Source organism: Lagenorhynchus albirostris, chromosome 7, assembly GCF_949774975.1.
Source record: "Lagenorhynchus albirostris chromosome 7, mLagAlb1.1, whole genome shotgun sequence".
In the NCBI taxonomy this organism is placed as follows: Eukaryota; Metazoa; Chordata; class Mammalia; order Artiodactyla; family Delphinidae; genus Lagenorhynchus; species Lagenorhynchus albirostris.
In genome coordinates this window covers 68,489,808-68,511,724 of record NC_083101.1, presented here as the reverse complement: position 1 = coordinate 68,511,724, position 21,917 = coordinate 68,489,808, and the positions used below count along the sequence as shown (strand labels likewise).

At 44.0% G+C, this 21,917-nt stretch overlaps 1 protein-coding gene and 1 pseudogene across 1 annotated transcript in view; one reads left to right on the top strand and one right to left on the bottom strand.

Annotated features, from left to right (window-relative positions):
* ACER2 (alkaline ceramidase 2) overlaps window positions 1-21,917 on the bottom strand; it is a 71,787-nt gene that overhangs the window by 4,381 nt on the left and 45,489 nt on the right. The gene's annotated exons all lie outside the window — the stretch shown is intronic.
* Window positions 5,986-6,362, top strand: LOC132522911 (small ribosomal subunit protein eS12-like; annotated as a pseudogene).

Below are 21,917 nucleotides of genomic sequence, written 5' to 3'. Positions count from 1 at the left end.
CCTGCGCGTCCAGAGCCTGTGCTCCACAAGGGGAGAGGCCACGGCAGTGAGAGGCCCGCGTACCGCAAAAAATAAATAAATAAATGAGCTGTACGCAAATGGTTCCCTTTACCTGCAGCAAACCAAGCAGGTCTTACTTGCTGTCACCTCCCCTGTCACCCTAGGCAGCTCAGGAGGGGAGAACGACTTGGTTCATGCTGAGAATACCCAAATAGACCCTTCTCAGTTGCCTCTGGGAATGCCCACGCCGAGTTCAGCTGCCCTCTGAACCTGCCTAGACCCTCAAGAACTGAAGCTGGAGATGAGAGGGTTTGCATGCAGCTTCCCGGGCCTAAGCTGAGCCAGGCAGCGGCAGGTCAGGAAAACACAGTAAGGTACACGCACTAAGGGGGAGGGTTGCTTATCAGTTTGGCTGATGCAGCAGAACTTCCTAAAGCCTTGCCCAGAAGATTATAAAAACAGGCAGGGACTGTTTCATATTTGGGGAAAATGCTTTGTAAGGCTTCTCACAGGTGTCAGCTGACAGGGGCCATTATAATTTATTTTCTAGGGAAGACGTGAATCAGGTGTTTGGAGGCCTTTCAGCAAAACACAGCTGCTTTGCTGATGAGACATTTGATGATATTAATGTACATCACTGCTGGGCAGGGAGAGAGTTGGCAAACTCCCCACCAATGCTCATAGCTCTTAAACTCCTCTGTGACAAGCATGAGCTATCAAGGGAAGCCCTCCACCCAAGACCACCTTAACAGAAAGCTGACCAGGGATGTGACAACAGATAGAGCTGCTGGCCAGACAGACAGCTGGAAAAGATGGGACTAATGTTAACTGCTCTGCCGAAATTGCTGGGTTGGAATAACACGTGGGTCTGAATCCAAGCATGTCAGAAAACTTCAATATGCTTTCTTCCCTACATCTACCAACAACGCAGGCGCACGCGCGTGTGCACACACACACACACACACACACACACAAGATTATGAGCATGCCATGCTTCCTTGCACCTGGACAGATTGCTACTCCAATAATTAAGTGGCTAGTAATAATTAATTGGATTGTTACAGCTCTGTTCCAGAAGAAATAAAGGGAAACTGTTCTCAGGATGATTTCTGGAAAAATCAACTGTCTCCTGAAAGCTTGTTATAGAAGCTAATGCTCATTCTTGCTAAGCCAGATCTTACATAACCACCTGGCTTAATATTTTTAAAAGACACATGCTCAACTCCTGTACCTCCCTCAGCAAGACTGTCTTCAATTAGTAGGTGAGGGCTTGTCGTGAAGAGACAGTTAGTGAAAAAATAAAGAATAAGGAAAAGGAAGAAAGGGGAAATTAACTTACTTTTACCAGGATTCCCAAGAAAGCAAATATCACATTGATATATATCCCTATGTAGTTTTAAATAATTACAAATTTCAGGCAATTACAAAATTACAAAAGCCTATATACAAAAGCCTATATAGAGTCCCAGATAAAAATATGTTCCCCTCTCAAGAAGACATTGGGAAGAAAGGTAAGGGCCTCCACTCCACTAGCTATTTAAGGTTAGCTCCTTGCCTCTCTAGCTTTGTGTTTCGTTTTTTAATCTCACAGCTTCCTATTCATTGAAATATCTAGCAAACAAGAAAAGCAAGAAGGGCACACTCAGAGCCAGCTGAACTCCACTACTCATTGTGAGATTACGCTGTTTTTTTTCACTTTACTGGAAGCTTCGAAAAGGCACAGGCAGGACTTCCCTGGTGGTACAGTGGTTAAGACTCTGTACTCCCAATGCAGGGGGCCTGGGTTCGGATCCCTGGCCAGGGAACTAGATCCCACATGCACGCTGCAACTAAAAGTTCACATGCCACAACTAAGGACCCTGCCTGCCCCAACCGAGACCTGATACAACCAAATAAATATCTTTTTTAAAAAAAGGCATGGGCTGCAGCACAGAAATCAGCAGGAGCCTTTAGGTGTCTGTAGAAAACACGGGTGCACTCATGTTTGTTATGGAAGTCACACGTGCTTTCCACCTAGATGCCCCCCAGTGTGCTCACTGCTGCTTTGCCCACCTTCCTCACTGCACAGGGCATCGGCCTTGCCCAGCACCACCTGATTTCCATCATGGTCTTTAGTGGCAGTTTTGTTTAAACAAAGTGAGAGTAAGCTACAAAGGGCCCAGGAATCCACAAGTCAGCCAGTTTTTTAGAGAGAAAAAGGAGCCTCTAATTATGACTGGATAGACAACTCTGTTCAAATTAGCAAACAAATAGTGGGGACACTATGGAACACCAAATTATCTAAGCCAAAGCCCTTCCACCAAATGATTGGTTGGCAGACTGGAAAACCATAAAGAATTTTTTTAAAAAACTGATAAAGACCTAAGTGTGAAAGAGTGCCATGGAACTGGCATTGAGTTTACCAAAGGTTTAGTTCTGTTAAGAGCGCTTGTTCAACCTATCACCCTGATCCAAAAGACAATCCCTTTGCAGGAAAGAAATCCTAGCATAGATGTTCCTGGTGTAACCCAGGTCTGTCAGCCATTAACATTAACAACCATCCGTGTCAGAAAAGTCTTCCTCCAGATTCACCCCAGCCCCCCAAGGTGGTGAATTCACCTTTTTTTTTTTTTTTTTTCTGTTCGGCAGAAAAGAGTTGCATCTGGGCACTCTTCACTGATTACCCCTGACAGAGCTGGGAGTCACCACTATGTGACCCTTTATCTATTTGCATCAAATGTTATCTTCAGATTTTTATTTCTGAGTCTTTCTCTCTAACCCTCAATAATGTTTAAGTTTTTCTTTACTTAGCCTTTTAAAATGCTTTATGTTGCTCTGAAATCATGGAACCTTTTGACTACTCATGGCACAAGTATAAGGTCTGAATAGGGAGGAATGACAGCTTCAGACCCAGTGTTTACCCCCTGCTTCTGCACTCCTCTGTGCCCCTTACCTTTTAGAAAGTCACACTTCATTGCTAATTCACATTAACCTTGTGTGCCCTGTGACTTCTATATCTTTCTCCAAGACATTCAGGTGAAGCAAGTGCATTTCTCAGCTCGCCCAGTGCATTTGGATGGATGTTCTTACCTACCATGAGCCCCTCTTCCTTGGGCCTTACTGAGTCTCAGTTTGTTTCTTTCTAACCCCACTTCCAGTTTTCAAGTCTAGGTTGGGCCCAGTGCTTACTCCCCTTCCTGCTTCTCACCACCAGCCTCTCCACTTTACTTGTACTTGGCAAGTCTAATGAGCCTTTTCTCCATCTCCGCATTAAGGTGAAGATAGAAAAATGCTAGCCCTGTGGGCCTAACAACTTACGTTTTGTGTAATTGACTACTTCTTGGGGGGTGGGGGGAGGGACTCCCTCCTAATTGATACTAAAATGGGAACAGAATTCACAACTACAAGAGAGTCACAGAAATGCCTTAAAAGCACCAGTAGGCCTCGACTCAACAAGTACTAACAGGCATTTATCCTCCGGTGAAAAGTCTGAACACTGATGCGGCATTGTCTTGAGGCCCTGGTGAGGTGAAGCTCACGGACTTCGTTTCTATGGTCATAATCCCACACTCAACAAGTACTCAGAATGGGAAAGACACCACTGGAGATCATTCAGGAACTCTGGACCTGCACTTACCTGCATTGATTTACCAAAAAGAATCTATATTTTCGCTCTAAATAGGAAATGGGGGAAATGGTTGGACCACCTCTCATCACCCAGTATTACAGCGCATTTACTTCCTTGTGTGGTGGGTTGGCTGGGAATTGTAAGATTGTTGATTGGTGTCGTGGCCCAGGAAAATGGGGTACAGTTCACCAAAAGGCTGCAAATTTGCTCCTACATTCTCACTTATTGGGTTGCATATTCCTTTACAATGGATCTGGAAGTAACTAAGTCCTTGGGACTGACAGTTCTCAAAAAGCATTCAACTAACCAAAAGAGAATACTAATTTTTTAAATCATGTCATCAAAAAAAGAGAAAAAAAAAAGGAACGAATGAATGAAGTCTGAATCCCCAAATAAAATAATTTTAAGGATGAAATTACATGCAGGAATTAAGGGTAAAAAATTCTTTGCCATTTAATTAAACAAATCTCTGATTCTTCTCATCAGGCTAAAACTGAAGGACAATGGATGCCTTTTAGGTTTTTTAATTTTTTAATATTGCACTTTATAGTATCAATACTTCATAAGAGACAACTGTCTTAATTAAAGCCATAAAATACCAATAATACATATATTCAGGGCTTCTGAATATAGTCAATCGATAAGCAGTCCATGAGTCATTCCTGTTTTGTATTGTTTGTTGTAAATTAGAGTTTATCTGTTCTGTTTTTTAAGGCATACAATTATTGTTCTAGACAATCCTAATCTGATAAATTTTGATGTGTACTTTAATAAAACTAAAAATCAAATTGTTCATTTCACAAAAGTATTCTTCACTTTCAAAATAGCTTGTTAAATAGCAAGGTCCTTTAGATAGCAAGTTCTGATACTACAGTGAAAGTATTTCCTTTTTTAAGTTACAGATTTACTGTTTTTTAGGAATCCATTTGTTATGTAAAGCAATATAGAGAGTGAAATGGATAATTAGCATATATGTACCCGGAAAATTTAAAGTTTATTTGAGTTTTTATGTAAATATAAGATGGGTCTAAGAAGTTCCCTTATAAAAGTGGCAAATAGAGATATACAGTTTATCAATAATTTATTATGCCTAAATTATAAACCTTCCTTGGGAAGAAAGCATATAAAACAGGAGACTTCATAATGCATTGGATTTTTTTTCCTTTTCTGCTAAACTACATAATTTCTGGCCCAGTATCATAGACTGCTTACACGCATGTACACACAGATGTCCCCACAACTAAAAACTTTGTTTCACTTCATCACAATTTTTTACATGATTTGAGTAAAAGCTAAAAGAATGACTAAAAGGCACTTAATAGCCTAGAAATATCTACCACCTGGGTATGTAAATTATCTCTATAGAGTAAATATGTGTGTGAAATTGACCAACCCCATCAATTTTAGGTTTAATTGGCCATTTGCCCTAAAGAAAGATTGTCTGGATCCAGAGCCAGTGATGTTTCTGTTGGGGGCTGTTTTGTGGTCTGAAGCGTCTCTCCAAAGGGCAGAGACTCTCCATCTGGATGAGGGAAACTCTGTGGGGATATAATCCTGTTGAACCCTGCACACAAAGTTTTGTGCCCTGCACCTAGCCTGGATGTTTTTCTTCTGCTCCAGTTTGAAAAAAACTCCAGAAGCAACAGCTTCCGTCTCCAAGCAATCTGCAGTCTCAAAAGTGCCATCAAAGAGTAGCAAAAACTACCTTCCTGGTTTAATGAAGTGGCTGCTAGCCCTAAAGGAAAGATAACTTATACTGTTGTTCTTTGCATAGTGTTAAAACAGAGACCACGTTGTCGACACCGACCCCAACATAGGCATTGCCCTAGAACTCGTAAACTGTCTTTTGGACAGGTTACCTTACAAATATCAGAATGCCATTTTTGTAAAGGATCTTTTTAGGGATAGATGTCATCTCATGCTTCCTCTGTTTGCCTCCATTTTCAAGAAGCATTTTAACCTCTATACCCCTACAAGGATCCAGTTGATGCACTTCCAAGTTACTTTTGTCATTTCCCGTGTGTTCTGTTTATTGTGATCAATTTTCGCTGGAGGAGGAGATGTATGGAGATTTTGCGTCAGTTTATTCTCTGTGAATATGTCTGTACATAGGTGGAAAGCTGTATTTATTTGTACATAGTCTGTTTGGAGTAATGTGTTTCTGTCACATGGACTTCACTCTGATAAAGGGCGTTTCTTCACTGTGTTCATGTTACACTTTCCACACCTTTGTGCTTCTACTACTGGTAATCAACTCATAGAATATCTCACTTTATGTAACTAAGTCTCCTCGGTGTGAAAAGTAATAGTAATAAAATTACTGACTCAAAAGAAGTGTGGTTTTGCTCTTTCCCTGCCACCTCGGAGTCCCTGCCGCCATGGCCGAGGAAGGCATTGCTGCTGGAGGTGTGATGGACGTTCATCCTGCTCTGCAAGAGGTGCTGAAGACCGCCCTCCTCCACGATGGCCTAGCACGTGGAATTCGGGAAGCTGCCAAAGCCCATCTTTGTGTGCTCGTGTCCAACTGTGAGGAGCCTATATATGTCAAGTTGGTGGAAGCCCTTTGTGCTGAGCACCAAATCAACCTGATTAAGGTTGATGACATCAAGAAACTGGGGGAATGGGTAGGCCTCTGTAAAACTGATGGAGAGGGAAAAACCCCTCAACTGGTTGCAGCTGCGTGGTGGTTAAGGGCTATGGCAAAGAGTCCCAGGCCAAGGATGTCATGGAGGAGTACTTCAAACGCAAGAAATGATCAAATTAAAAAACTGGGCTCTTGTTCTTAAAAAAAAAAAAAAGTGTTTTGGTTTTGGAATAATCCTTGCCTTCAGCTAATCGGGACCCTCAGGATCGCAAGAAATTGACACACAGTTGTGGAAGTTTCACTGCAAGGGCTCAAAGGAACAGAGGGCAAGAAGTAGTTACTGTTGATTATAACCATTTACCGGGTGCTTACTAATGTCATTTGAGCTTTCCAATGCCTGAGGGAACCTTGCGCACTGAAAGGACTACTCTAACAATTTGCTTTTAATTAGTTAAATATATTGAAAGTTGTAAATTCAAAAGCCTAGTGTTCTCTAAGCCTTTAAATTCAATTTCGAAGTCTCGTATCAACCTATTACTTTCTGATAAAAATAAGAATTCAGAGTCAGTTTTTTCTTTGATTACACTCAATTAACTGATAACTTTAAAAGATTAAATTCTAATGAACCCAACTTACGAATTTAATTCCCTCAGGAACTTTTTAAATTTTACACATTTAACATACCCGATTCTCTCAAACACTCCAAAACGCTGACAGACTTACAAACCTAAAAAGCAAAATCTTCCTATGCACTTAAGCAATTCCTATTAATCTAATATATCAAATTTAAATAAAATATAATAAACCAGGCTATCCAAAACACTTAAGTGCCATTTACAATCTTAATAAAAGTCTACTACACCTTTAAAATCAATACCATGAGTCTAGTATAATTACACATTTCAAATTATAATCAGATTATCTAGTAAGCCAGATTTATTTCAAACACCTTGAAATACAAATACACACAAAATATCCCAAGGATTATAAAACTTATTCCTAAATCATACCAAAGTATTACTACTATGAATTTGCTTTACTTTATTATCTGTATTTCTATAACGTCTTCCCAGGCTTTGAAAAGTCACCTCACTATGGAGCATCTCTGGTAGGATAAGATGATGTAGGCGGAGTCACAATACCATTATTTATCATTTAGAGAATTAACCCAGAACATGGCACATGGTTCCTACACACCACCAAGATGATTCTACTGGAGCCAAAAGGAATCATAACACTCAGGCTTTGAGTCAAATTCTGTCTCCTCTCCCTAACACCATACACAAAAATGAGCTCAAAATGGATTAAAGACCTAAATGTAAAGCCAGAAACTATCAAACTCTTAGAGGAAAACATAGGCAGAACACTCTATTACATACATCACGGCAAGATCCTTTCTGACCCACCTCCTAGAGAAATGGAAATAAAAACAAAAATAAATGGGACCTAATGAAACTTCAAAGCTTTTGCACAGCAAAGGAAACCATAAACAAGACCAAAAGACAACCCTCAGAATGGGAGAAAATAGTTGCAAATGAAGCAACTGACAAAGGATTAAGCTCCAAAATTTATAAGCAGCTCATGCAGCTCAATAACAAAAAAACAAACAACCCAATCCAAAAATGGGCAGAAGACCTAAACAGACATTTCTCCAAAGAAGATATACAGACTGCCAACAAACCCATGAAAGAATGCTCAACATCATTAATCATTAGAGAAATGCAAATCCAAACTACAATGAGATATCATCTCACACCAGTCAGAATGGACATCATTAAAAAATCGAGAAACAATAAATGCTGGAGAGGGTGTGGAGAAAAGGGAACACTCTTGCACTGCTGGTGGGAATGTGAATTGGTACAGCCACTATGGAGAACAGTATGGAGTTTCCTTAAAAAACTACAAATAGAACTACCATATGACCCAGCAATCCCACTACTGGGCATATCCCCTGAGCAAACCAAAATTCAAAAAGAGTCATGTACCAAAATGTTCATTGCAGCTCTATTTACAATAGCCAGGAGATGGAAACAACCTAAGTGCCCACGATCGGATGAATGGATAAAGAAGATGTGGCACATATATACAATGGAATATTACTCAGCCATAAAAAGAAACGAAATTGAGCTATTTGTAATGAGCTAGATAGACCTAGAGTCTGTCATACAGAGTGAAGTAAGTCAGAAAGAGAAAGACAAATACCATATGCTAATACATATATATGGAATTCAAGAAAAAAAAATGTCATGAAGAACCTAGGGGTAAGACAGGAATAAAGACACAGACCTACTAGAGAATGGACTTGAAGATATGGGGAGGGGGAAGGGTAAGCTGTGACAAAGCGAGAGAGAGGCATGGACGTATATACACTTTTGGGGGGGGGTTAGGCAGGGTTGTTTTTGGGTTTGGGGGTGTTTTTTGCTGGCCGTGGAGCTTGAAGAATCTTAGTTCCCCAACCAGGGATTGAACCACACACGCCCTTGACTGTGAAAGTGCCGAGTCCTGAGCACTGGACCGCCAGGGAATTCCCCAGAGGACTGGTTTGTAAGTTTGGCCACAGTGAAGATTTATGGCAGTGAAAACACCTGATTTCCTACAGCACAGCAGCCCTGCTTGGGTCTGGTCTTGGTTGGGTTTTTTTTACTACTCACTCTCAACCTTTTGTAATACCATTTTCTAAACTTATTGTTGAGTGTAGCCTCAGCTTAAAGTTTTGTAATACTAAAATCATTTGCACTCCCTTATTTAAACAACAATCTATTGTAGTATCCGTTTGATTAACTTATAAAATGTTAAAGGAAAATATTTCAAATAAGCAATTTTCATTGTTTTATCACGGTATAATTTGTAAAAATAAAAAAATTACAAAAGAAAAAACAATTCCCCTCACAACCATTTATGTTAGCAATTGGCTTACAAACATCTGTATAATTAATGTTTCCAAAAATAAAAATAAAACTACTCCCTAGTTTTCACAGATCCCAAGATACTGGGGTCCAAATGCATTGACAATTACACACAGAAGTCCTGATAGAAAGTGTGCTATGATCAGAATCCAGAACTGTTGGAAAGACTGACCTTGGTCCACCTCTTCCTGTGCAGCTGTGTGCATGTTACTCAATGACTCTGCACACCAGTTCCTTGTCTATGAAATGCTACAACTGCATTACTCCCCAGCATACCCCACTCCCGCCATAAGTTATTGGAAAGAGTGAGTCATTATGCCGTAACGTGCCTGGCTTATAGTGGGCTTTTAGTCTATGTTAACTCCCTCTGCCCACCTTCTGTGATCTTGAACAAGTTATATAACCTCCCTAAGATTCAGAAAATATTTTAAGTCGGTCCCTTATTGAGATGTCAGTATATTTTGTAAGCTTAAAGATTACAGGAATCCTAACTGTTTGTCTCAGTACGCTAACACTACACACATCCCACCTCTTCCTGGGATGCCACTGGTCCCAGTCCCCCACCTACCCTCATCCAGGAATGCGCCAGGTGACCCTGGTATCTAAAAGCCTAGCCTGGTTAGAAACAGCATACAGGGCTTCCCTGGTGGCACAGTGGTTGAAAGTCCGCCTGCCGATACTAGGGGACACGGGTTCGTGCCCCGGTCCCGGAAGATCCCACATGCCGCGGAGCGGCTGGGCCCGTGAGCCATGGCCGCTAAGCCTGCGCGTCCGGAGCCTGTGCTCCGCAATGGGAGAGGCCAAAACAGTGAGAGGCCCGCGTACCGCAAAAAAAAAAAAAAAAAAGAAACAGCATACAAAGACAGATTCCATTTCAATCTAGGTGTCAGGCTCATCCAGGACATGAAACCTTTTGAGGTGCACCCAGGATTCCCACAACTTTTGGAGGCTTTGGTGATATACCTACAAATAACACAATGAAATACTAAACTTCTCCTGGTCAATCTTGCCTCTAGGGCCAGCTCATACATTAAATATATTCTGTATATTTCTGCAGGGATAGACCCAAGACATTGCCAAACCAGTACTGGCAACACTTGGTAAATTATGCCACTCAGGCTGCCTCACCCACAGCAGATATCAATAATCAGTCACAGAACCATCCCCCACTTTACTTTCTCAGCTGAGCATTACTGGCAGCCACTACCAATCAGTCCCAGTGACGTGCAAGAGAAAATCAAATTGCCGTGTTTTGGCCTAATCTATAAATGAGGAAATGAAGACTAAATCAGCAGTGTTACTTTCCTGAGGTCACACTACTAAGCTGTAGAACTGGATATTAGGGTCTGGTTTTTGTTTTGTGTATAGTCTTTGCTGCAATAGCCAGAAAGCATCTGAGGTGTTCCGCGTGTTGCCATGGGTGTTTTATATACCCAACCATGACGCACAGCGGTGCAGGGTGGAGGGTTTGCTGTTCACAAGCCAGAGTAGCTAGAGAACTACGATAAGAAGACATCTAGTTTAAAAGGCTTAAGTTAGGTCATTAGTTAGGTTATAGCCAGACAGTGAGTAATAGCAACTTCTAATTAATGAGAATTGTGTAGGAAGAAAGGCTTTTGCTGCTGGGATTTAAAAATGGAATTTCCAGTAAATAATAACAATCACCTCAGGGACAAAAAGTAAAGTTATGCCCAAATTCGATCACAAAGCTGTTGGAAAGTGTTCATACAGCTCTGACTGCTGCCAGCAGCTAACGACCCATGTCCTTGAAATGGAATCAGGTCAGGGAAGGTTGTAAACATTCTAGCTTTCCTGTCTCCTCTCAGGAGCTCACTCAAATGCACAATCCATCCCCATAGCAGTTCCACTGAACTTAAGGGAAAAAGGAAAAGTGTTTTCCACAAGGAGAGTAATGCTATTCATTCCCATTGGCCTGATTCAGGGATGGCCGTTAGGAGAGTCTGGGCAGTAAGGGGAAGACCCTGTCCCCAACATCCTCAGATTCCCCCTCCATCCCCGGACTATTTAGAATTTCATCTTAGTGCCTTGTCTCTCCAGCTCAGGGATTCTCAACAAAGAGGTGGCACCCAAAGGGCATATCAGAAATTCCCGGGGGCTTTTTAAAACCTGACCCCACCTCCGGCTGCCCTCTCCAACCTGGCCAACATGTACGCTCCCAGGCAAGAGCCGTAGCAAGCTCTACCTAAGCTGCAGCAGTGCTGTGTAGAAAAAAGATTGAGAATCCTGCTTCGCCTAAGGCCCTGATCCCTGTAGAAATTGTAACTGGCTCTAGGAAGAGTCCATGCCTGGAAGTTTCTACAAATGACCTTATATTTATTCATGCGTTCAGTCATGGGTTGTCAGGACCTACAATGTGCCCGATACAGGCGTTAGCACTGGGGGCCTGGAGGAGACTAAGTTCCAGCCCCTCTTCTTAAAGACTTTGTAGTCTGCAGAGGAAGATAAACACGTCACCAGTCAGGACTTGTACTAGAATAAGCAGCCTAGAGGGTGGTTAAGAAGCCAGACTGCCTGGGTTTGAATCTCAGCTCTGCCAGTTACCCAGCTCAGTGACCTAAACCTCTGTGTGCCTCACTTGTTCCATCTATGACCTCATGAGAATTGTTTTATGTGGGTTAAATCAGCTAATTTTTTTTTTTGGAACACCCCTACAACAGTGCCTATCTTATAGTAAGCAATATGCCACACTTAATAAATGAGTGCTATAAATAAGTGTCTAGATGTCAGCTGAGCCCACAGGACAGTGTTTTAAGTCCATCTGAGGGTTCAGGGAAATCTTCGGAGAAAACATGACTTCTGACTGCAGGTGGGGGATGAGAAGTCTGATGAGGAAACCCTTACACCAAGTGATAAACGAAAACACGTGGCATTTGGGGAACAATGTTCAGTACGGCTGGAAGGGTAGGGTCTGCTGGAGAGTGGAGAGACAGAAGCTGAAAAGGTGGGCGGTAGCAGACTGCAGGGGAGCCTTGTCCAACCCACCAAGCAACCTGGACCTCATGCCACCAAAGCTTCTTCACCAGCACACGACATGGTTGATCGGGCTTAAGAAAGCCCTCTGCACACACTGAAAAGAAATGGCGCCTTGGCTTTGCGCCACCCTGAAGCTGGGAGTGAGGAGTTCGGGGCTATAAAAGAACCCAGACTGGCAACGCGTTGATAGCTGTTGAGGCCGGATGATGGCTACATGGGGGTTCACGATACTATTCTGTTTCTATGTCTTTGCAGTCTTCCATTATAAACAATTATCTTGAAAGGGCGGCTGGGAGAAAGCTCTTAGGCACCACCAGTCTCTGCTCTTATCAGTCACTTGCGCCTCAGTGTGAAAGGAGGAAAGTTTTGATGGACGTGAAGTGGAAGCAGGGGGTGCCTGAGGTAGGAAGGGGCAAGAAAAGCAAAACTGAGCAGGAAAAGGCTATCACCAGGGAGGCTAGGCTGCCCGACATCAGTCAGCCTCCTTCCCCTCCTGCATGTTTCCCGTACCCCTACCTGGATATCATGCCCGACACAAATTTTAGCAATCAGCTCTCTGTACTCTCAAGGCCAGGCCACTTCTGCTCTGGCCCCCTGGCTCTGATGCTAATACGTTTCCCTGGGGCCGCTGCAGACTGACTTACCTCCAACGAAGGAAGTCCAGGTGCCCCCAAGACCGTCCGGAACCCACTTTAGCATCCTGGATGATGAGTGCTTTCTGAAATGTGCTGTTCTGTCCCAGGTCTTGGATCTAAGATGTATCACATCTTTTGTCCTTTCCTCAAGGACCAAGAGCTCACTGGAGGACTTTTGGTCACCGGCAGGAGTGGGTTACAGCAGGAGAGTCCTTAACTGCATGCGCCCCTGCCACCGACGCAGGGTGACCCCCCCCCCCAGGAGGGTCAGAGAGAAGTTCAGCCTCTGTGAGCTCTAGGAGAGAGCGTTCTCAGGAGCCACTGACGATAGGACAGGTGCTGCTTGTTTCACAGAAAGAAAGTTAATTGAAGCCCGCGCATGCGAGTCACGGCCCAGGAAAGAGCGAGCATGCTTGAGCGTGGGCAAGAAAGAGAGCGTCAGAGAAAACGGGAAAATGGGAACTTCTAGAAAGAGGCAGGCCTAAGCCAAAGGATGTTTCTCGAGAGAAGGGGAAATATTCTTGTTCTAAAGCAACGCAAAATCTAAAGATTCTGACCTATGCTAACGGGTAGTTAAGTGGGACTCTTGCTTGCATCTTCCTCCTATTTCTACCGGAGACCGGGGAAGGGCTCTTGAGTCGCCGAAGGAGACCCTTGTCCACTCCAGTTCCTTCTCCTTTTCTCTTGGAGTGGGAGCAGAGGGGTCACCATCTCCCTGTCAGCTGCTTTGACGTCTGGCAGAAACTAATCTAATGACAAGAGACTGACTCAGATTCTTTCTGGGAATGAAACATGGTGGGAGCGGGGGCGGGGGCGGGGGCGGGGTGGTGATGGAGGGGAGGCAAGAAAGCAAGAGAGAGAATTTCAGATCAAAGCCGGTGAGGAGGGCAGCGGCCGGCTTCCCAGCCTCCCGCCCTGGCTAAGCACCGCCGGGCGCCAGGCCGTGGGGAGAGGACCGCCGCCTCCAGGCGTCGGAAAGAGCTCGTGGGGTCCAGCGAACACCACCGCTGCTGCCAGGCCTCCTTCCTGGCCACCGGGTGCCAGGGCCATGGGGGGAACATTGAGAAGATCTTTTCTAGATGAGACCCCCCAAAAAGAAGGGCAAGGTGGGAAGAGGGACGGAGGGAACAGAGGTGCTAGGCTGACTACCGCCTCCCATGATAGCAATAAGCAAAGCAAGCGGGAAGTTCTGGGTGCTGCTGCCCTCTACCGGCCAAACGGTAGACTGAAGGTGACCCCACCGAAGTGTCCTGAAGATGGGCCGTACACTGTATAGTACACAGTATCTCAGTTCCCAGCCAAGAAGCCTGGGAGTGACAAAAGAGAGAAGCAGAGGCTGGGGAGGCCCCGGGGCCCAGCTGCTGCTACAGTATCGCCAGAAAGAGCAGAGGCCCAGCTCAGGGCAAAGCTGATGGCCTATGGGTTTGCTCACCCAGAAGCAGGCTGTCCTGTTGCCCCACAGAGGGATTTTTAAACATGTACAGATGGTTTGGGGTTGTCCTGTGACTCTGGAGCACCCCCTGGTATTTAATGGGCAAGGCCCAGCAATGCTAAATGTCCTTCAAGGTGAGGGGTAGTCCTAAACAGAAAATCTTTCCAATCAAAAGGCCACATGCTCTCCCCCTGAAAAAGTGCTGATAAGACCTTGCCCTTGCTGGGTCCACCCCTCCCCTACCCCCATTCCCCAGGTCACTGTTTCTCAAACACAGGGAATCTGGGACTCCTACATATATGTTCAGTGACCTCTACAGAACCCAGTTTAAGAAATACTACATCAAAATTCAATGTTACCAGTTCTGGAACTCGTTTGGTGATCATGTGATTGTAAACACACATGCAAACTCAGGCACTAAAATCGCATGCTGCTGTTGGTTTTCAGATGGTCATCAGTGATCCTGAATAGGTGTTGATTAATCTTTTTATTTTGAGAGTGAAATCACACTTGTTCCAAGGTTATAAAGAACGCTCACACCCTCAAGAATGTGCCTGTGGACCCCCTCGGTATAAGCCAAGGATACCCATGGTTTAATCTTTGTCGATCAAGGTGTTCTGGCTTCCACAATTCAAGAGCAGCTGCATAAGGCAGCAGGGGCAGCACCTGGAAACTTAAAATCACGTTCTCAGAACTGGTGTTGAGACCCAGCAAGCTGTGTTCTAGCAACTTCTCCAGGTGGTCCTGATGCTCACTGACATTTGAGAACCACCGAGCTATAAAGCATAGTCAATCATTTGAAATGTAGGTGTCTTATTTACCTGTGACTTCTCGCAGAGAAGTGAGATATAATGTGTGCGCAGAAGAAACCAGGCCCATCAGACTCAGAAACCCATGTTCTTCTAAATTCTACTGAGTCACTGTCAGCAGTGTCTAAAACACTTTCTGTGATGATGAAAATGTCCTTTATCAGTAGCCACTAGCCACTGTGGCTAGTGAGCATTTGAAACGTGGACGGTGCAGCTGAGAAGTAAATCTTTTATTTCTTCCATTTAAATGTCAATAGCCACATGTGGTTAGTGGCTAATCTGTTGCACAGGGGACAGTCGATCATTCAGTTTTGTATGAAAATGCCAGAGTGGAAAGCTTCACCCAAAATAATCCTCAGGGGAAAAAAACACAAGAGCGTTGGTACAACTAGCAATTAATCATATTTCTCATTAATCTTTTCTCAGTGGAAACGGTGACAGATTCTTCTTAACAGTGTCTGAGTTAAGGAAATACAATTCATCCACAGACTCAGTTACTCAGATTTAAGGATGCCTGCCTTCCCTAAATGTTGGCAGCCAGCAGGAGCCAGGCATGGCAGCTGTAGGTCTGCCAGCCAATGGACTGAATGGAGACAGCGAAGGGGAATGGGACCGTTTCAACAGTTAATCTTTTCTTCTCTTGACAGGCTTTAGACTCCCTGTCTTGTTTCTTCTAATCACTGTTCTTCTAAATGTCGAGAGGACATAGTCAAGTTGTTACACCCTAGAATCTGACCCATAGCAGTGAATTTAGCATGAATAACAGTGATCTAGCCATTACTCAATGCTGGGCAAAGCAGTCCTCCAAGGTGGTAGGCTAGAGTAACAATCCCGATGCAGAGAAAAGATTATAGGGCGTGTCACTTGGTTAGCATCATTGGCTTCTGTCACTTGGCCATTCAGTGCCCACTGAGATGGGAATCCCAGCCCATGGGGCTCTTCAGTAGATTTCAGAACAGGTGAAAGACCCCCAATGAAGGGACCAGTTGAACAAGACTGTGCCTCTTCTTGCCAGCAAACAGGATCCACTGTGCACTTCTACTCCAAACCTCATTATTTGCCTTTTGAATTGCCTAAGCCTGGGCCCTTTTGAATGCAGAAAACAAATCAACCACAGCTGAAGGCAAGCCATATCAGTATTTTCTGCAAAACTAGGGCCTCAGTCAAAACCCTGAGCCTGCAGGGAGATGGTGGAGAAGCAGACAATGAGAACAGAGAGTGGAGGGCCTGAGACCAAGAGGACTTTTGATATCCAACAAAAGTTGGATATCAGGGCCCTTGCAGGGTGAAGCAACATGAAAGAATGAACAGAAGATGGGGGAAGAAGTAAAAAGGCTGCACAAAACAAGAACAGGGTTTTCTTTCTAGAACAACATGGGTCACAAATCCAGTCCATGTTCTGCCCAATGCCTTTGCACGTGCTGAGCTACCTCTGAAGACAGGGCCTGTCTGGATGACATCCGCCAAGGAGTCCATCACACTTCAAATACTCATCAGTTTGAAGTCATAGTGACTTTCTAAGCCAATGCCTCTCAAACTCTCAAGCATATACGTCACCTGTATGATTTGTTAAAATATGTTAAGGTTTGAATTGCTATTTCAGTAGGTCTGGGAATGAGGCCTGAGATTCGACTTTTTTTTTTTAACATCTTTATTGGAGTATAATTGCTTTACAGTGTTGTGTTAGTTGCTAGTGTATAACAAAGTGAATCAGCTATACATATACATATATCCCCATATCCCCTCCCTCTTGCGTCTCCCTCCCACCCTCCCTATCCCACCCCTTTAGGTGGTCACAAAGCACCGAGCTGATCTCCCTGTGCTACGTGGCTGCTTCCCACTAGCTAGCTATTTTACATTTGGTAGTATGTATAAGTCCATGCCACTCTCTCACTTTGTCCCAGCTTACCCTTCCCCCTCCCCGTGTCCTCAAGTCCATTCTCTACGTCTGAGTCTTTATTCCTGTACTGTCCCTAGGTTCGTCAGAACCTTTTTTTTTAGATTCCATATATATGTGTTAGCATATGGCATTTTTCTCTTTCTGACTTATTTCACTCTGTGTGACAGACTCTAGGTCCATCCACCTCACTACAGATAACTCCATTTCTTTCTATGGCTGAGTAATATTCCATTGTATATATGTGCCACATCTTCTTTATCCATTCATCTGTCTGTGGACACTTACGTTGCTTCCATGTCCTGGCTATTGTAAATAGAGCTGCAATGAACATTGTGGTACATGACTCTTTTTGAATTATGGTTTTCTCAGGGTATATGCCCAGTAGTGGGATTGCTGGGTCATATGGTAGTTCTATTTGTAGCTTTTTAAGGAACCTCCATACTGTTCTCCATAGTGGCTGTACCAATTCACATTACCACCAGCAGTGCAAGAGGGTTCCCTTTTCTCCACACCCTCTCCAGCATTTATTGTTTCTAGAGTTTTTGATGATGGCCATTCTGAGTGGTATGAGATGATATCTCATTGTAGTTTTGATTTGCATTTCTCTAATGATTAGTGATGTTGAGCATCCTTTCATGTGTTTGTTGGCAATCTGTATATCTTCTCTGGAGAAAGGTCTGTTTAGGTCTTCTCCCATTTTGGGATTGGGTTGTTTGTTTTTTTGATATCGAGCTGCATGGGCTGCTTGTATATTTGGGAGATTAATCCTTTGTCAGTTGCTTCATTTGCAAATATTTTCTCCCATTCTGAGAGTTGTCTTTTCATCTTGTTTATGGTTTCCTTTGCTGTGCAAAAGCTTTGAAGTTTCATTAGGTCCCATTTGTTTATTTTTTTATTTCCATTTCTCTAGGAGGTGGGTTTAACAAGTTCCCAGGGAGGCCAACATGTTGGTCCTTGGACTACACTTTGAGTCACAAGACTTTTTTCTCTCTGTTGGTCACAAGGTAGCTTGTTTGGTTGAGAATCACACCAGGAAGGTCAAGGACATCAGTTTGATCCCCATCAGTGGGATCACTGTGTTCTATGGCTGCAAACTGAACCCTCAGGTCCAGCTGCTTGTCTTGGGTCTTTGTTACACACACACACTGGACCAGAGGAGATTCAGTGGGAAGGGATGCCCATGTAGAGGTCAGCATGTAACACCTGGGCTGCTGGGGGGGAACCCAGCCCTGAGCCACAGCCGCAGTGTTCCATAGCTCTGACTCTGCCTTCCCTCCCTCCCCAAGGTCTTGTCAGCCCTATTCCCTGGATGTCGATTTTAGAATTACTTCTAGACAAAATCACTCAGAAGCAGGATTGCAAACTAGTCTCCTCTCTCCCGCTGACTGGATGATCTGAAGTGGCTGCCCACGGAGCTAACTGGAGGAAGATGCTGAAACCAGGTTTTGGCTCTGCTGGAAGAACTGTCATACTGGATTAGTGATGTCTGCCGTGGGGGAAAAACGGGGAATGCGGCAGCGTAGTCAGCACGGGGCAGACTCTAAGCCGGTGTGAAACTCTCGCAGGGAGGCCTGTCTTGTCTCCTCTCAGAACCCAGAACAGAAGAAGGCTGGGGGCCGTGGCAGGCGACACGCCCCAGCACCTCAGCACACACTCAGCGTGAAGTTCCCACACACACACACACACTCCACGCTGCTGCATCCCACACGCGGACTGGGGCTGGAGAATCACGAGGCCCCAGGTCACCTGACTCCAGTTCTGTCGGAAAGGGGCACCAAGAACACTCTTGGGGTGTCCTTTCTCCCCCACTCTGCCGGCTGCCTCACGAGAGAACATGCACCCAAAGGACTCTCAGTAGACAGAGCACTGCAGACTCCACACTTTTTAAGAAAACTAACTTTAGAGAATGGGAAGACCTGGGTTTCAGCCCCATCTCTGCTACTTTTAGAGAAGACACTTGACTTCAGTTTCTGTATCCATAAAATGGAGTTTAACTAAGTGGCCCCAGATTCCCTTTGTACTCGTAGACTGTACAGATCTACAGTTTTAGAGGAAATTCAAACAGCCCTAGGTGCCCATCCACAAGTCACAGCTGCATTCTCTCCCCTTCGCGGCAAATTGGATTCATTGAAAGGCATTTTGGTCTCTGGTTAGTGAGTTAGTGCTGTTCATATCTCAAGGTCTCCAGAAAGTTTAGTGAGAAAACTAGATTGGCAGAGACTTGGTACTATCGGCCTGACATAGAGAGACAAAGTATGAGGTCCTAATTCATTTTTTTAAAGTTCCTGGAAGGAAAACTGCTCTAAGATAAAGGCAGTGATCCTGAAAGGGTGATCCTGACCACCTGTGTGCAGATTTCCTGGGAGAATTACCAAGATCGAGGGGAAAGGGTAGAGTAAAAAAAACATCAGTTTTAACAAGAATTATGCCCCACACCACCCCTATCCAGGTGATTCTCATGCACACAAGTTTGAGACCCACTCACCTGGGGCTTTCTCTGCCCCCCTCAGTGATTTCACAGTGGTGGGAAGGAGCGGGGGGAGGGGAGGGGAAACGTGCTTTACACACAGCTGTTCTCGGACAGCAAGAGCTGGAAATTGATTTAATTAGATGCATCTGGTGTTGGCGCTGAGCTCGCATACTTTGACAGGTGTTTACTCGCTGATGGAATTTTAAAAAAAGGTCCTCGGTTAAAAGATCCTATTTTATGGCTACGGATTTGGCTATGGCTTTATTTTCATTGGTTTCACACCGTGCATTTTAACAAGATGATTTTCTGCGTCTAGTTGAAGAAATATGTGTGTGTGCAGCGATACAGTGTGTTTCAACAAAACCCAGGCACAGTTTGTACGTTGATAATATATTTAAAAGGCAGACATGCTATCATAGAATCGAGTGCGCGATATGACCAACAGCTTGGTGGTCATGAGGTTCGTGGATCGCTCCAACTGCCTTGTAACATTTCTGCTTTTTAACGTCTAATAGCAGATCTGTGCCAGACCTTTGACTCGTTGAAGTGTTCTAACTGGAGTGACTAGATTTCCCTGGTGTAGAATGTAAAAATGTTACTTAGAGATGGAGGGAAAGAGAGGAAGAGAAAGAAACAATTTCTTAGTAGCACGTATCACAATTTCCTGTCCCTCTGACCACAGACTATAAAGGACAGTGAGATAGACTCTGCAAAAATGAACCATCATTATTCCCCGGTCTGTTGCCAAGTCTCTTGGCCATGACTATCAAGAGGTATTCACCTTTCCCTGGCCTTGTAAGTCGATTTGTTCTGATGTGACCAACAGAATAACTAAAAGGACATTATGTCTGTTCAAAGCTTAATCCTCAAGAGACCCAGCAGGCTTCCCCTCATTCTCTTGTCATCTGCCTAGACCCTACGTGAGTAAGTCCAGGCCAGATGGCGGGAGGATGAGGCATGTGGAGAAGAGACGAGCCATCCTAGCTGAGAACCCCCAGACCAGCCAGCCCTGACTGACCCCGCAGCTGGCCACAGACCCTGAGTAAATTCAGTGAAGACCAGAAGAACTGGCCAGCTGAACCCGGCCCAAATGGTTGACCCACAGCCGTGTAAACTAAATACGTAGTTTTTGTTTTAAGCCACTGTGTTTTGGTGTGTTTGTTACAGAGCCAGAGCTAACTGATACATGGAGAGGTGTATGCACGTTTTATTTATCTTGATGTCTCCACCCAGCATGGTGCTTGGCACAGTGTGGCACTCAATAAATAAATGATGAATAAGTGAATGAAGAAATGCACAGATTATTGTGGCTGGGCAGTGATTAGCCTTTAAATGCTTCACTGTTCCGTGTACCGTGGAATAAAACATCATTCTTCCTTGGGCTATATTAATAGGAACATTTCAGAACGCTGCCTTTTTGATAGCAGCAATGTCCCTGTTATTAAGTAACAGATAGGAAACTGGGTACCTTCTGCTCTGAAGTCTGAGGCACATGCCTATAATTCTCTAAAGAGCTCAAACCATTAAGTAATTACTTTTTGAAACTGCATTCTCTAGAAATCCACTTCTTTAACCTATCTGCAGAGCAGCCCTGAAAGGCAGACTCTCCCCACATCACAGAAATGAGCCCCCTGTGGTTTGTTCCCTTCCACAGAATTACTGCCTACATCTACTCAGGGACATAATCAGAGGCTGTGAGAAATGGAGTGAGGTATCTGAGCGTGCTTGCATGCCACCTCCAGATTCTGACAGTCACAAACCCACTGTTCATAAAAGAGTCAAGTCCATACAGACCTGGTAAGAATTCAGGGCTCCAACTAACATCCAGGCAGGTGGCATGTGGGCATCAGGATCCATGAAGAAACCCAAAAACAATATTAAAGAATGAAAAAATAGGATCTTAGGAAATATCTTCACTGCATATTTGCTACTATACTTAATGTTCATGAACTGTTAAAGTTGCCAAGAACAAAGACAGAATTCATGTAACATAACTGCTCAGTGTGACAACAGGGCTTTGCTATTATTGCTGTGTGATGATTTGATTTAATTCTTTTACCACCTGTCTGTATTTGTAATATCTGTGAGATCTTCATTTATACCTTAGGTCTTCACTTGGATGGAACCTACCATTTGTACGTTAACATTTGTTACTAGGATTCTTTTATCATTGGCCTGTAACAGAGTAGTACATGTCTCCTGAAAAACATCATGAAGGAAGACACAGAAAAGAAAACATCTGGATCTTCTTGGAAGAGCTTAATAATGCATAGCTCAGGACCTCTTGAGCCTGCTTAGGAAGGAAGGGTGTGGAGAGGTCATGCCCATCATCCAATATGTGCATATGTACACAGGGGGACATGCTTCCTAAGGTAGCTTCTAGTTACAGAAAAGGTTAGAGGAACAGTGGGTAACTGGAGACGCATCTTGAAAAGGGCATGTGCTTTGGGAACAGATCAAGGCTCAACTCTGCTATTAAACCTAGAAATTCCTCTTCTAGGAATCTAGTCTACAAGTACACAAAGAAGGATATTCAAGGATAGTCACCACAGCATTATTTTTTACAAAAACTAGAAGAAA